Below are 15094 nucleotides of genomic sequence, written 5' to 3'. Positions count from 1 at the left end.
CAGTAAGATTACATGAAATGTGAAGAATGAAAATCTCAGAAGTTGTAGTCATATTATTTCTTTTCCAAAAAACAAATCACTAAGTTTCGATTTCATCTTATATGCAGAAAAAATAGTATCAGTTCTTTCATTCACAACTTCAAATATATAAGACTAAAAAACTGAAAGTACAAATTCACAGATCAAATATTTATAGATTTTATTTCAAATTGCAATGAGAAAGCAATAAGTTATAACCTAATAAGAACACTTAGACCTAAGTGTCATATCAAGAAAGATTGAGAAATTTAATTAATGAGAAAAAGTTGTGTTGCTGGAGCAGTGACCAAGACAGAAAAGGCAACTTTCACAGAACAGCAGGGAAGACAACTAGAACATTGAACAGCCATCTGAGTAGTAAATGAGTAGGATCAGAAATTAAGTGTGTTCTCTACTGTGGCATTCTCTGATCATTTATTGCAGTTTAAACATTATTCCAGACAATGAAGCAAGCCTCCTCTTCATAAACTTCCAGCCGTGGTCCAACTTATAGTTATCGGCAACTTATGGCCGAGAGCAAAAAAAATATCGGCAAATATTGGAGATAAGTTGGGAACTTATCGGGAAAACATCAAGAACTTAAAATTTGCTAAAGCATTGAAAGGTGGAATTTGTAAAGGCATATTGGGCTGAATGTTGTGAAAAATAGGCATAGGAGGCCTAGGAGCAACCTTACCTGCCTGAATGAGACTATTTCCTACCCTTACCGCTATAGCAAATGCTTGAGGTAATGAAGTACCTCCCATACACTGAATCATGTCAGAAATGTCGTCATTCAAATTTTTCAGGTAATACAAAAAGGCATGATCAGCACTTGGCCTTATGGCAGCAGGTATTCTACTCCACGTTTTCTGAAAACGTGTGTTGAAATCTGTCATTTGTTCTTGTGGAGCCCTTTTAATTGTTGTAAGTTGCTCTACAAGTGACAAATGACCAAATTTGTCCTCAAAAAATGTGGTGAAGGCATCACCAAGTTCATCCCACATGCTAACTGAAGCCACAAACAAGCTTCTAAACCACTCTAGTGCTTTTCCTTTGAACGATGCAGCGAGTAGTCCAACAGCTACATTTTCTTTTGTGACATGATGAACGTTGCAGAGAGTTGCTACGTCTCTAATATGCTCTAAAGTTGTAAATCGGCCTTCTTCAATGAAATCTAGTAGTCCTTTGAGGCCTACCAAAGGAATATCATTATGCTGCCCAAGATTCAATGGACTCCCTTGATTAAAGGGCATGAATGCAAATCTCCTTGGGACTGCCATCGGTGGTGGAGGAATATGTGCTTGTTGCTGCTGCACTAGAATGACAACGGGGCTGCAAACAAATTTGTTGCAAAACTTGAACTTGTTGTATTAGTGAGAACAGCATAAACCTCAAGTTCAAGTCGCTCGGTTCTACAGATTGGACTTGCTGAATGCCTGATATTCCTTATACTTGCACGGTTTCTTCTTTGATAAACTCGAATATCAAGGGTTGACCAATGCATTCTCTTGGCTGGCTTTGCTCTATCAACAGTCCTTCCACGCCTTTTTGGTGTTTTCAACTGCAGATATTCAAAAGTATTGGCGCTCCTAGTCTGTACTTTTCTCATGAACAACATTGATCTGCAACTTTTATAAACCACAAAGTCGCCAGGTATGGACGCTAAAAATACCTTGAGCAAAAAAATTCAGACCTAGTTGTTTGCATATCAAAAACAATAGTAAAATCTTTTTAAAATTTAAGGCAAGTGTCCCATCGGACATGCCAAAACTGTTAACTCCGGAAATTTGCACCCAAATGCCAAGGTCCTAATACTTTAGCAATTTTGGAGTAACTCAAAGAACTCCAAAAATCACTCCTAAACAAACTCAAAAGTCATTAGTTGAGACTCAAGGTCAAAAATGACTTCTAGGACAGATGGCAATAACACTATGCCACCACTAACAAATTACACAAAGAGTCTACACTTACAGTCTCGTAACTAACTCTAATCCCCCAAGTCTCGGCAATCAAAATGCCACTTGTCACCTAGAACACCTACTCAACAAAATACTCAATCATCTCTCCTTTGAATCCAAAACTTAAAACTCCCTCTTAGTCAGATATTTGTGCATTTAAAATTTATTATTATTAGTTGATTTATAAAATATCAACCACAATAATCACATTATTTCGAAATGCAACAAATTATATATATAAAACAATTATATGATTATTTACATACTATTATGTAACAAAAGAATAAAGTTACATAATACTAAGTTAATAAAACATAAACTCCCCATGGCAGACCTGACAAGAAATTATAATGTAATTTAGGGAAGAAAGAAAGATAGAAACAAAGTCTTTTTTTGGCTCATTTGTATGACATAAATTTTGGAAGAGAGAACAGTGAACAGGGGTTTTAGAAACACTAGCCACGTACTATGGAATTTTCTGGATATTTTCTCTGCATTTTCTATGGCTTTTCCTTATGGCGTGATTGTTAGGAGCTTTCCCAAGGGCGTAATAGAGCTTGAATCTGTGGTTGGGCTTATTTCTTTCTTCCACTTCAAACGCCATTGTTGGATTCTGGATATTTTCTTGAGATTGATTACACCATGAATGGAAAATCTCTGTTTCGATTGCAGCTTCTTTGTCTCCTGTATGTGATGGATATTTTGTATGTCATTCTGCTCCTCTCACTCATGTCATGACTGGGTGCTTATCGGGTCAATGTCATGACTAGATGTTTGGTGATCTCTTCTTGCAAACATGGCTTCATTTTCACCATGACTAGACTTTTACATGTTGGGTGCACAAAAAGTAGAAACGTGGGTTTCTCTAGCTATAAGTTGTCTATACTGATAAACTTGAAGTTTTAAGCTACCATGAAGGGTTTTAATCTCCTTTGTGAATCTGAATATTTTGAGCTTTCTAAAACAAACCCATTTCACCTTTTATCGTGGGTCTTAATAGTAGTTGTGGCTTCCATTGTTAATACAAGCTTTGAAAGAAACATTTTGTGGGTTCTTAGAAATCATGCTACTTGATGGTTTGGCTTCTTTTTGTGATCAGTGGCAACTCGTCATCAATCTGTCTAAGACTCGGGTTATGATCTTTAACTATTTAAAGACCTCTCATCTTCATTTCTTCTTTCAAGGTCAGGAGGTTGAGATGACTTCCTCCTACATGTATCTCGGTGTGAAGTTTTTAGGGCCCCGCTTTAGCTTGAGACTGGCTATTCAGCCTAGAGTTAGCAAGGGCATGGTTTCCTTGGCCATGTTAGAGAGGCAGTGCTTCAGACATCATTTTCAAGATATTTCATCCAAGTTGTCCCTTCGTCCAAGTTGTCCCTCTTGGACTCCTCGGTTCAACCGACCGTTCTCTATGGCTCAGTTGTGTTGGGACCTTTTCTTCTTGCTTCTAATTGGGCCTCTACTGAGTGTGTTTAGACGTTGCTTGTACGATGTATCATTAGATGTCACAGACTCACCCCCCATAGCATTGTCTTAGCTGAGTTTGAAGCTCATCCTTTCAAACTCGCAACCACTTTTGACATGCTTTGGTTTCTTCATCGGCTTCAAGGTTTTATGGAGTCTGCAGTTGACCAACACAAATACTCTCATATGGCATATTGTTCTTCTCTTGAGATTATGAGATCCGACACTTGTACTAGATCTCGTTGTTGGTACACCTAGGCACCTCTTTGTTGGGCTTGATCAAGATTGAGATTGATCATCTTCCTCCATACCAGTTTTCACTGGCTGCTCCTGCTCACCTCCTCCCCTCACGTCAAGAGTTGAACAAGCATGTCAGAGATGATATCTATAGACAGTACATTATCACTACCTAGTGTAATCCCCTAGGGGTGTTGCACCCTAAGATGGCTTTCTATGTTGAGCATTTTCTTGAGATTTAGAATGGTATTATTGTTCGTCCTACTTATCTTTATTGGCACTGGAGTCACGCCTTGGGGTTCTCTTTGGGCTCTCTTAGAGTTGGCTCTCACCGGCTTCAAGTTCGAACCAATCACCATATGGATAGGGATGATCGGATTTGTCGACCGTGTACTTTGGCAGTGGTTGAGACTGAGACCCACTTTATTTTCTGATGTCCTATCTATTATGAGATCAGAGAGAGATTTCACTGCCTATTCAGAGATTGTTTTTCTCTATTAGTGTTCTTCAACTATATTGACTAGTGGTGTCTTGCACTTTATCTTCAGGAAGCCACCTAGCTTCGAGAGAATAGCTTGCAGTCATTCATACCTCACGGCCATATTTCAGACCATCACATCACCGCCTTTTTCTCTCCCTTGTCTCCACCACGGAATTCGAAAAGGCCATCTAGTACTCCTCATTCCAGATCGATCGGACACTGCACTAGTCTTTCCAGGCAGCGACACTCCTACAGTGGTTCTCAGAAGCGTTCTAAGACTCTAGATCGTCCATGGCTATATCCCTTTATTACTGATTTCTTTGTAACAAGGAAGGATCCTTAGTCCTTACCTTATTTTTCTCTGGTTTTGTGCCATGTTTTGTTTCTTCTTAGTCACCGTTTGGTGCTCCTACTTGGGCCGGCTCTTTTGTTTGTATGATCAGTCCCATAAACCCTTGTGGTTTTTTGTTGGACATTAAATATTATTATCTTATCTAACTCTTGTTTTGGAGGCTTTAGTCATGCAACTGTAAGTTGATGAGTAACTTGGAAATTCTTGATAGCTTGAGATAAAATTACAGACTTATTGTTCACAATTTCCTCTACTTCACTTTACATTTGTATGGGGTTTCTCTCCAGCAGTTGTTTCTACTGATGGGTATTTGCTTTTGCCTTATTGCTTTCTGGGTTGAAAAAAATCAAGAACGATGACTACCATTCTGATTTTCTTCTGCTAAACTGAGGCACTTAAATAAGGGTTTGTTTCTTATTTTTATTGATGATCATCTGGCCACCATTTATAATGCATATGAAGCAAAACTACCATGTGGGTTTTTTTCCCTTGCATAGCAAAAATCATCTTTGAACTGGGATCTGTTTGTCTTCAGCAGCTTGTAGCATTTCAGCCTGCTTATTGTTTTGTTTCATTTCCACAAGAAACCTCTGCGGGCATCACAATTTTGAATCATACCAGTATGGTCCCTTTTTCCTCTTATTGCGATTTTCTAGAAGTGGATATTTGCATTGCATCTTTTGCTTCAGTTTTGGTGACTAGGATTAATTCATCTTTATTGATTATCATTCATCATTTACTACTGTAACTTTCTACATTGTGAGGAATAGTGCCAAGATCTTTTTTGTATTTGAAGTAATATTGCTCTAGATCATATATTGCATTTAACTCTTTACCTCAGCTCTCTTCACTTAACTTCACATTTGTCTCATATATCATATCATTTTGCACTCTACTAGGTGATTTCCTGTAGCATCCTTAAATGAGAATGTTGAAGTACTTTACTGAAAACTGCTGTTGAAAATTGATAGTTTATCTGATGTTTTAAGCTTCCACTAAATGAGAATGTAAAAATCTTATAAGAAATCAAGAGTACAAATCTTCCATTACTGTTCATACAATTATGAAGGCTGCTCGTATACTCTTGAAAGCTTATCTTTGTTTTCCTCTTTTAAATGCTGAAATCTCTCTCTGCTTGTAAGACATTTACAGGTGTATTTTGATCATAGCACTCATTGTCTCTTTGTGCATGCATTAGGAACCTGCTTGCTGTTATAAAACCTTTGTATGATTATCATGCATTCCACTTAGCTAATCACCTGTTTCTGTTGCTCATTTTGAAGATTTTGTAGCTTGCACTTATTACATCTTCCTGTTTTGTAGCTGTAGCATTCATCACCACTTTCTATTCTGAAACAAAAAGGTTTCAAGTTAAATAACTTATCCCTCTGATGTTTGACTATAATAGAACTTGCAGTAATTTCACTCTGTTGTATAAGTAAAAGGTTTCATAAATAAATAAATCCTTTTGATACTTCTATTGTACCATTCCGATCAGCTCCATCAATCCTGCCTCTTATAGGCACGTCAGGCTCAATAACCCTCGTGAGAGCCTACAGTTATATCTACGTACCTATTGAAGACAAGATGTTGCGTACGAAACAAACATGTTAGCCATAAAACTTGATATGATTATGATTACCCCTCCTTCTGTTGGTCTGTATTTTCTGATGTATGCAAGTGCATAGCATGATAGTAGCATAGAATGTTTATGCATGAGGTGAGGTGCTCCATCATTACTTAGATACATTGGATCTAACACCTTTTATGCCTGCAGGATTCGGACGCTTGGACAATTATGGACCGGGGTAGCAGACAAGTGGGACTGGAGCAGCACAACATAACCAGTCATTACAGGCAACGGTTGGTTCCTTATGACCTTCTTTTACTCTATGCTCATTCTTTTCATGTTATGCATTTTCATAGAGTAGGAATATGTATCAATTGATTTAGGGGCTACTCTCACGGCCAACTGTGTGAGAGGCATTAACTTTCAGCATTCATTTTCATCTCAGCTTTGAAAATACAGTTGTATCTATCACGATGAATAATACAAGGACATTCTTATAATATTCTTTTTTTCTCAATGAAATGTGATTTGGCAATAAGTATGTGCTGAATGCAAATAAAAATGTGTACCTTACTTTCACTTACAGATTGTTTAGAACTGAATTTTAACATGTGTGAAAATTTAGTAACAATTACCAATGGGGATAATTTGGGACTACTTTGAACTGGAGTTGGCCAAGGAAGCCAAACCTAACAACTATTATAATCCCTATGGCAACAAAATCTATAGACAACAAATGAAAATAAAAATATGCATAGAAGCAAACTCGTTTGAAAAAAATCAAGTGCATGTCATTTATTCATAAAAGAATGAAAATAAAACAAATATGCAAAAAAATCCCTCTAAAATGCCATTGGTAACATATAGACTCAATCCATGCAAGGACAACCAGGAATGGAAGACTTGTTTTACATTCACATTAACATAAACTACTTTTCTTTTGTCTTTCAAATGCCTTAGAAAGCACTTTTAAGAATCAAGAATGTGTTTTTATTCATCCAAGTCGGCATCAAAAAGAGATGTAAGATAAGCTTCAAAGGATTTATGACGGAGACTACAAAGTGAAAAGAAAAAGCTCCAAATCCACACAAGGCAATTTGAACGTTCAAAGATGAAAAGCAAAGAAAATGTTACTGCCTTTTCCCGACGTGGATGAAATCAGAAATAATATATGTGGTCTAGGAGAAAATGTTGGCACTGAGTAATTGAGCAAAAGGTATTAAGTCTCTTCCCATGGGGTTTGATGTAAAAGTTTCAACCTTCAAAGAAACGAAGGATCTAGACACTTTGAAGATGGACAAATCAAATGGTATTTATACTATGCATAATGTTTACTAATTCTCTTCCTAATTAATAAAGCAATTTTCATGAAATTAATTAATTTGTATCTTTCTTCTAATTCAAATTTCAAAGTTAACATTTCCCTCCAATTTCCAATGATTGAATATTTTTTATTATTTAGTCGTCGAATTTTTCAATTTTAATTGAATATTATTATTTAATTAAATTAACTTTCATGTTTTTCACACCCACAATTAAATAATAGTATTCATTATTTTACTTTACTAATTGTTCCAATCAAATAAATTGTTCATTAAATTAATTATTCACTTTCCCCGAAGACAACTAATTCTTATAAAATAAATAAGAGTCTTAATTTATTTATTTCCTCTTGATGCACAATTAAATATGTTTCCACTTATCCAATGCTAATTTATTCTTCTTGTCCCCTAGTCTGACTATTCAATCATCTCCCCAATCAGTTGACACAACAATTCAATCAATCCTGACCAACCAGTACCTCTTAATCTGAATCATCCATAGGAATTCTTAAATCTACAAAACGAAGTTCATTCTTTATTATTTGGGAAACCACAATTCTTGAATCTTTGTGCTATGAATACAAGTAGCAAATTTGAGAGCCCAACAACACAAGGAAGAGAGAATAAAGACAAAGCTATGGAGAAATTGAGTGTGTTTGATATTTATGGTATTATTGTTGTAGTTTGCATTTGATTTTATGAGTTATTTCTCTCTTGTAGGAGTTAGGAAATTGATTACATTGAGCACAAACTTTTGTGGTTAGGTTTGTTGATCTCATTGTAGGAAATGTTGAACAACTATTTCCCCCCACATATAGTATTCTCACTACATATGAAATGAGGATTGAGAAAGGACAACATCCAAACAAGAAGTTGGCCTTCAAAGCATAAAGGACAATGAAGAACAAGGTACCAATATCAATTGATGCTTTAGGAAATGAGGAAGAAGCTAACGTTACAAAGAAATTAAAGATTGGATCTACCAAGTGCAAAGGTAAGGATACTCTTAGATTCTTAAATGTCAAAAAGTTGTGTAATTGATAGAAGCCAAAAGGAAGAAAACTACAAGAAGTAAAAGGAAACAAGCATCACTATAATAAGAAAATTCACAGCCAAGGGAAGCATGAGAAAAAGAACTTCCTAAGACCTTGGTTACCCGAGTTAGCCGTTTTGGCCCAAGAACCCTGCCTAGGTTCGAACCAGTCTGAAATACTGGTCCAATTCGACCCAGGTTTGATCAGTGTTCAATTTTGCTTGGGCTGGTTTGAACCTGCAGTCCAAAATTCAAACCTGGGCAAATTTTGGCTGCCCAAATCGAATTTGGGACGAATTTGGGCAAATTTTTGTGGACGGGTGACTTTCAAGTCATATTCTTTAAGTTCTAGTTGCCATAAAAAGTGAATATAAGTAGGTTATTTTGGCTTCTAACATCATTTGTGGTGTGCAAATAAGTGTTTTTGTGAGCAAATAGGTGACTAAGCAAAAGAAGTTTGTGCAAGGTGGAGTTGGAAGACTGAATTGTTAGCTATATTGAAGCGTTTGTGTCTCATTGCTACATCTTTGCAAGCTTACAATGTCAGGAAGAGGTAAGTTCTTGTTCTATTTTGCTTTTGTTTCAATGTTTCATAAAGGCTAAAATTGTTTTCTCAATAACAGTATCAATATGTCAATATGTACACAACTTCTTATCATAGGAAAAGGAGCTTCAAAAGAATCTACGTCTTCCTCAGTAGGCAATGCCAATATCCCACAAAGAATAGAACCCCCATCTGATTCTCCTTTGTGGAAGTTTGTGGATATTCTAGAACCTCTTCCAAGAGGTGGTGGCTTCTATTGGACATGTTAGGGTTGTGATGTAGAAAGAAATAGTTCATATTATTGTGTGGTGGGTCATTTGTGTGGATGCCCTAGTAGAGGAGTGAAGAAGTGTCCTGGAAAAAAAAATGCACGTGCCAAACTCAGTAGTATTAAAATATATTGAAGAGCATGAGCGAGCTGAATAAAGAGATCCTATCATCTATCATCCTAGCTTCCAGCTCTATTTTCTTCGTCTTCTTTTCATCCTCAGTGGCTTGTGGCATCAAAAATCTTCGCCTTGTATTATTGAATTACTCACTACCCCAGGAACTTAGACAAAATGCAATTGATGGTAATAAGAATAAGAAAAGAACAAAAGGAATGAAATCCACCCCAGATGTTGTGATAGAAAATCACCCCTTCTATACTACCTCAACTGCCCCTGATTCTCAAAATAAAGCACCCATTCGACACAAACGAAACGGACCATTTGAAACAGCATTTCAAAATCAGAGTAGGGAAATTGCCAACATTGATGCGGCAGGATGCTTGTATGCAAATGGGTTGTCTTTTAATCTTGTTCGCTTTCCATATTTCAAGCAGATGTTGAGAAGTGTTAATAAAGCATCTGCAAAATATTCAAGTCCCAGTTTTGAGAGAGTATGAACCACCTTGTTGGATGAAGAGGTCAAGTTGATTGATGAACAATTGAAGCCCATCAAGGATTCATGGATTGAAACAAGGGTAACAATTATTTCAAACGAGTGGGAAGATGCTAGAAATCATCCATTGATCAATGTTTTGTCGGTGTCCCCTTAAAGGGCAAGGTTTTTGAAAGCAGTGGATTGTGAGGGACAAGTAAAAGATGGGCCATTCATTGCTAATATCCTAATTGAGGCCATTGAACAAGTGGGTGCAAGAAACGTTCTCCAAGTCATAATGGACAATGTAAAGAATTGCAGAGCAGTTGATTTGTTGGTTGAAGCGAGATACCAACATATTTTTTGGACACCTTGTGCAGTTCATTCATTCAATATTATGCTACAAAAGATTCGGAAGAGTATTCAATGGATCAAGGAGATGTATGCAAAAGCTAAGGACATCTAGATGTTCATCACAAACCACCACATGACTCAAGGGATATTCAGAATGTTCTCACGTTTGGAGTTGCTGAAGGTAAGTAAACTTGAACTCAAGTTAGTTAATTTTTTAAAAAATAGTCTCTTACAAATTCTGATTTTTTGATTATGTAATGATGTGTATTCTTTTGTCAAGTATGTATCTAACAATTTGTATTATTTTTGCTCTATTTTATGTTACAGGTTGCTGAGACATGTTTTCCATCAAATGTAATCCTCTTGAGACAACTTATGCAAAGTGAAAGGGGCACTTAACAATATGGTAATCAGCAACAATTGGGCTATATGGAGGCAAAGCAATACTGAGAGGGCAACCAAAATAAGGAAGAGGATATTGGAGTGAAAATTGGTAGGAACATGTGGAATATCTCATTAATCTCACCACACCCATTATGGTCATGCTTAGGTACGCAAATATGGATAGACCTTCCCTTGGAGAGATTTATGATGGCACAGACTCAATGCTTGAGAAGATCAAGCAAATTGTAAATGAAAAGGAACAAGATCCTCAAGGAACCTTCTTCAAACAATTGCGAGTAATTGTTATAGAAAGATGGAACAAAATGACCACTCCTCTACATTTGCTTGTTGTGCATTGACGCCAAATACTATAGCACCCAATATATTGATCTACCAAGAAGGCTACCACCCTATAGAGACAAAAAAGGTGTCTGATGGATACAAGGCAGCATTTGAACGACTCTTTCCTGATGATGAAATGCGAGATTTGATTACAGATGAGTTCATACAGTTTGTGGATGCAAAAAATTTAAGTAATGATGCTCTTCGTCATCGGTTTAGGAAGGATGCTCATAGTTGGTGGTACCTCCATGCCCAAAGATTTCAAACGTTGCAGCTCCTTGCAATCAAAGTGATATCACAAGTTTAAAAATATTGTTATTAGTTTCCTTTGTCTTCATAAATTGTTAGAAATTCTAAGATTCAAGTAACATAATTTAAATTTTATTTTAATTGTTTACATGTCATGTCTTCATAGATTGCTAGTGCATCCGCTTCAAAGAGAAATTGGAGCACATATTCTTTCATCCATTCAATGAAGCGCAATAGGTTACAATCAAAAAGAGAGGACAACTTGGTGTTTGTGCATTACAACTTGTATCTCCTTTCACACAAGACTAAAGAATACAAAGAAGGGGAGACAAAGAAGTGGGATGTAGATGCAGAGTTGCGGACTTGGATATTTCTACTTCTCGGCTTACAATTGAAAACTTTGAAGATTTTGATGCCCATACTATTGCTGTTGGTGCTGATCCCATTCGCCTTAGCTCTATTGCAAAGTCAACTAATGCAGAAGGACTACGAAGATGAGGATAAGAAGAAGAAGAAGATGAATATTAAAATTCTATAAATTATAATTAGTTGACTTGAAGTTGAAACAATGATACTTGAACTTGCTGTTATGATTCATGGATCATGATTTACTTTTAAGTTTTAATGTTTTGAATCTCTAATGTTGAACTTGAGAATTGAAATATACGATGGTATGATCTTTATTCGTGATGCTATGATTACAACTTACGTGTTTAAAATTTATGCCTATGGTGTTATTGTTATTTAACTTTAAATGATTAAATTAGTTTACATCATATGATTTTATGATACTCTATGCTTCTAGGCTTCATATATATATATATATAATTTTTATATGTTTTTGTATGAATGAACCCAAAACCCTTTCCAAAAAAATTTCGTACCGGCAAACCGGTTCTTCAAACCCGTATTTTGAACCGAACTCAAACCAGTAACTAAGCCTAAGACATAAGAAAAGCCTATATGTTCAAGAAAGTAATAGCTCATCCAAGGGAAGGGACCAAAGCTGCTCCAAAAGTGATAGAGAAGAAACTATGTTTATGGCCACAAACAAAAGAATATGCACTAGAAGGTAAAGATAAAGAAACAAAAGATAAGGAGCTTGAAGATAGGAGGAAACAATAGTAGATCTAGATAAAGAACTTATTGTTGCCCTAGATGATACCAAAAGACTTAAATGTGGAATCCGAGGCTAAAAGCTCAAATTCAAGAAGACAACGAATCAAAGACAAATCTACTTGAAGAATAAGAAAAGTCTAATGTCCCTTTTTGGGGACATTAGAAATATTAAAGGGAACATCTTTATAATGTTAAAATTGACTATGAGAACTAAGACTTTATCTATTAAAGGTCAAATTAATATTCCAAGTTGGCAAAAGATGACTAGGAAAGATAAGACCAAAGGCCAGAAAGGAAGTCAAAGAGTCACAACTGCGAGAATAAAAGGAGAAGAGACCCTTTTCTTTGGATATGCTTGATTTACTATTCAGATTTCCAATTCTCTCTTGTGAGAGTTTTCAGAAAGCTTCAGCTTTCAGCTAGTGTGAGGACGTAGCCCCTTGTGCAGGCAGGCAGTGGACGAAAACCCATTGTCAGGGGAGATATCATTTCAGGTGTCCTGGTTGTGCTTACAGGTTCTTCTCTTTAGTTTTCCAATCTGACTGTAAAACTGTGTTTAAGATTGGATTTATAGTTCCTGGTTATTGTATTCCTGATGTATAATGCAGTAACGTAATTAGGGGGAGTCTAAGAGTTGTTGGTTTTTACCCTTTTTGGTTTGTAGTTCTAGTTATATGTTCAATATATTGGATGCTATTGTGGAATGATGGGTTTAATTCATATGGAAAATTTGCTGGTCGTATTATAGCATTGTCTTCCATTTTGCTTATATCCAAATTTTGAATGTTGTATCTGAGATAAGTTGATAAAATTTCTATTTGGAATTTCTACTGGTTAACGATCCTTCTGGAAACTATATATTGCTGATTATATTGCTCATAGAGAAACCAGTTAATATCCGGACCAAATTATTACAATGGTATTAGAGCCAAGAATCCTGCCATCCTGTGGAAAAACACACAAGAAATTTTATGAAATCAAACACACTGAGTTCTAGTTGCTTAAATGTAACTGGTTGAGTCTTGAGGACGAAAACCCTCAAGTCTGAGATTTTTCAAGAAGGTTGGATGTTCCCCTAATCTTCTTTCCTAACTGGTATTATACAGATTTGGGCAAAAAAAAAAAAGAGAAAAATCGGCAAGGAAGAAAAATTTCAGTGGAGCAAGTTTTGGAGGTAAGAGTTATTTGATTAATTTCAGTCTGTGGTGCTCATTTGGCAAATACGACATTCCTACTCACAGTCCATTTGAAGAACTAAAATTGGGTGAAATAATTAAGAATGAAAAATCCGAAAGAGCCACTGGTTTTGTATTACTTCATGAACGCCATTTTTTGGACACTACTGTGCCATAGTCATTTACAAATCAGTCTGAGATAGTTGGACGCAGTGAACATTACCTCTACGCAGTTGGTTATACCTGATTGAGGTCGCAGTGTTTGCTGGAGATTGCATTGTGTTTAATCGTCTGATTGAATACCTTCTTGGGACGGATTTTGTCGTTACATATTGGAAGGGATACAAAAAAGTTGAAGTCGGGGTCTTATGGCGTGAGACACGGCTTGCTGCAGATATTAACATTTTTCATATAATCTTCCCAGGGCCACATCCGGCGGCAAAGAGGTACTGCGAACTGGGTTATGTGCTTCCACGACTGGGTAAAACGTGGGTTGGCTTTTACAACTTGGTCAGTCGGATTTACAACAGTACACAGGGAAGAGTCACACCTTCAACCATTACTGGGCATGATATTCTTCAGCAGTTCAAAGAGGAAATAAACTTGGAGGCACGATTTCTACAGTAGATTATTGTGCAAGAGGTGCCTGGAAGGGAGGTATTGGCAGTAAGTATCTGCTCTCTGTCAGTCGTAATGGACATTGGAATAACGCCTTTAACAGACCTTGCGTAGTTCCCAGGCGATTTGTCTCTTCATGTGGAAGTTTGGAAGTGGTGCTGCGTTCTATATCTGTATCAGGTTCATAGCATAACATTCAGTCCAGATATTAAACCCGTGTTTATGCTCCCATGTTCGGCAGGAAGTGTTAATATCATGTTGGAAGGAACATATACAGCTGGTTATACCCGTAGTTGCGAAAGGTAACTCTGTAAGCGGATTGCACAGTGTGTAGTCAGGCTGGAAACTACTATCTTACCGTGTGAAGGGCATATTCGGATTTTGGAGGGCAGTCGCAGTGTGTTAAAATGTTCGCCTCATTGCAACCCATGGCCAGTAGTGCAGTCTCAAATAATACCAAGGTTGGCGTGTATTATGTTCCAGTTAGGAGACGGCTACAGCAAGATGAAATAATGTGCCTTCCAAACAAATTGTGGTATGTTCACTTGACTATGTCAGTGCAGAACGATCTTCAACATGTTTGCATATTATTTTCAGAGAATAGAATGAATGGTCAGGTTGTATTTCATTTAAATTTCTAATTGCTGCACTTAAGGTGTAACCTCCTTTGTACAACTGATGAAACAACTCAATCTTCGAATTATTTTGGTTCAGTTCTAATTAATTTGTTCAGGGTCTATTAAGACTGTCTACAGCGAATACAAATTCTGGACTAGTTTGACTGTGATCTGTTTGACAAAATAACAACTGGGTTGCATAAAACATATTCTGGTTAAAACTTTAGGCAGAATACTACAGTGGTATCAGAGCCTCCGATCTTGCCATCCTGTGAAGGTTATTCACACAATCGCATTGAGACGTTGAAATTGGGCTCCAAGCTACAAGTCTTGAATAATTTATCATCCAGGTTGGAGTCTATAAAATTCTGAGAAGATGATCATAAAAAAATG

At 36.7% G+C, this 15094-nt stretch overlaps 1 protein-coding gene across 2 annotated transcripts in view; it reads right to left on the bottom strand.

Moving 5' to 3' along the window:
- Window positions 1-15094, bottom strand: part of LOC149572978 (uncharacterized) — an 87292-nt gene that overhangs the window by 21508 nt on the left and 50690 nt on the right. The window lies entirely within an intron of this gene.

This window comes from Cupressus sempervirens, chromosome 2 (assembly GCF_028749045.1).
Source record: "Cupressus sempervirens isolate cs-2001-9-10 chromosome 2, ASM2874904v1, whole genome shotgun sequence".
NCBI classification, from domain to species: domain Eukaryota; kingdom Viridiplantae; phylum Streptophyta; class Pinopsida; order Cupressales; family Cupressaceae; genus Cupressus; species Cupressus sempervirens.
This window is presented reverse-complemented; position numbering and strand designations above follow the sequence as displayed.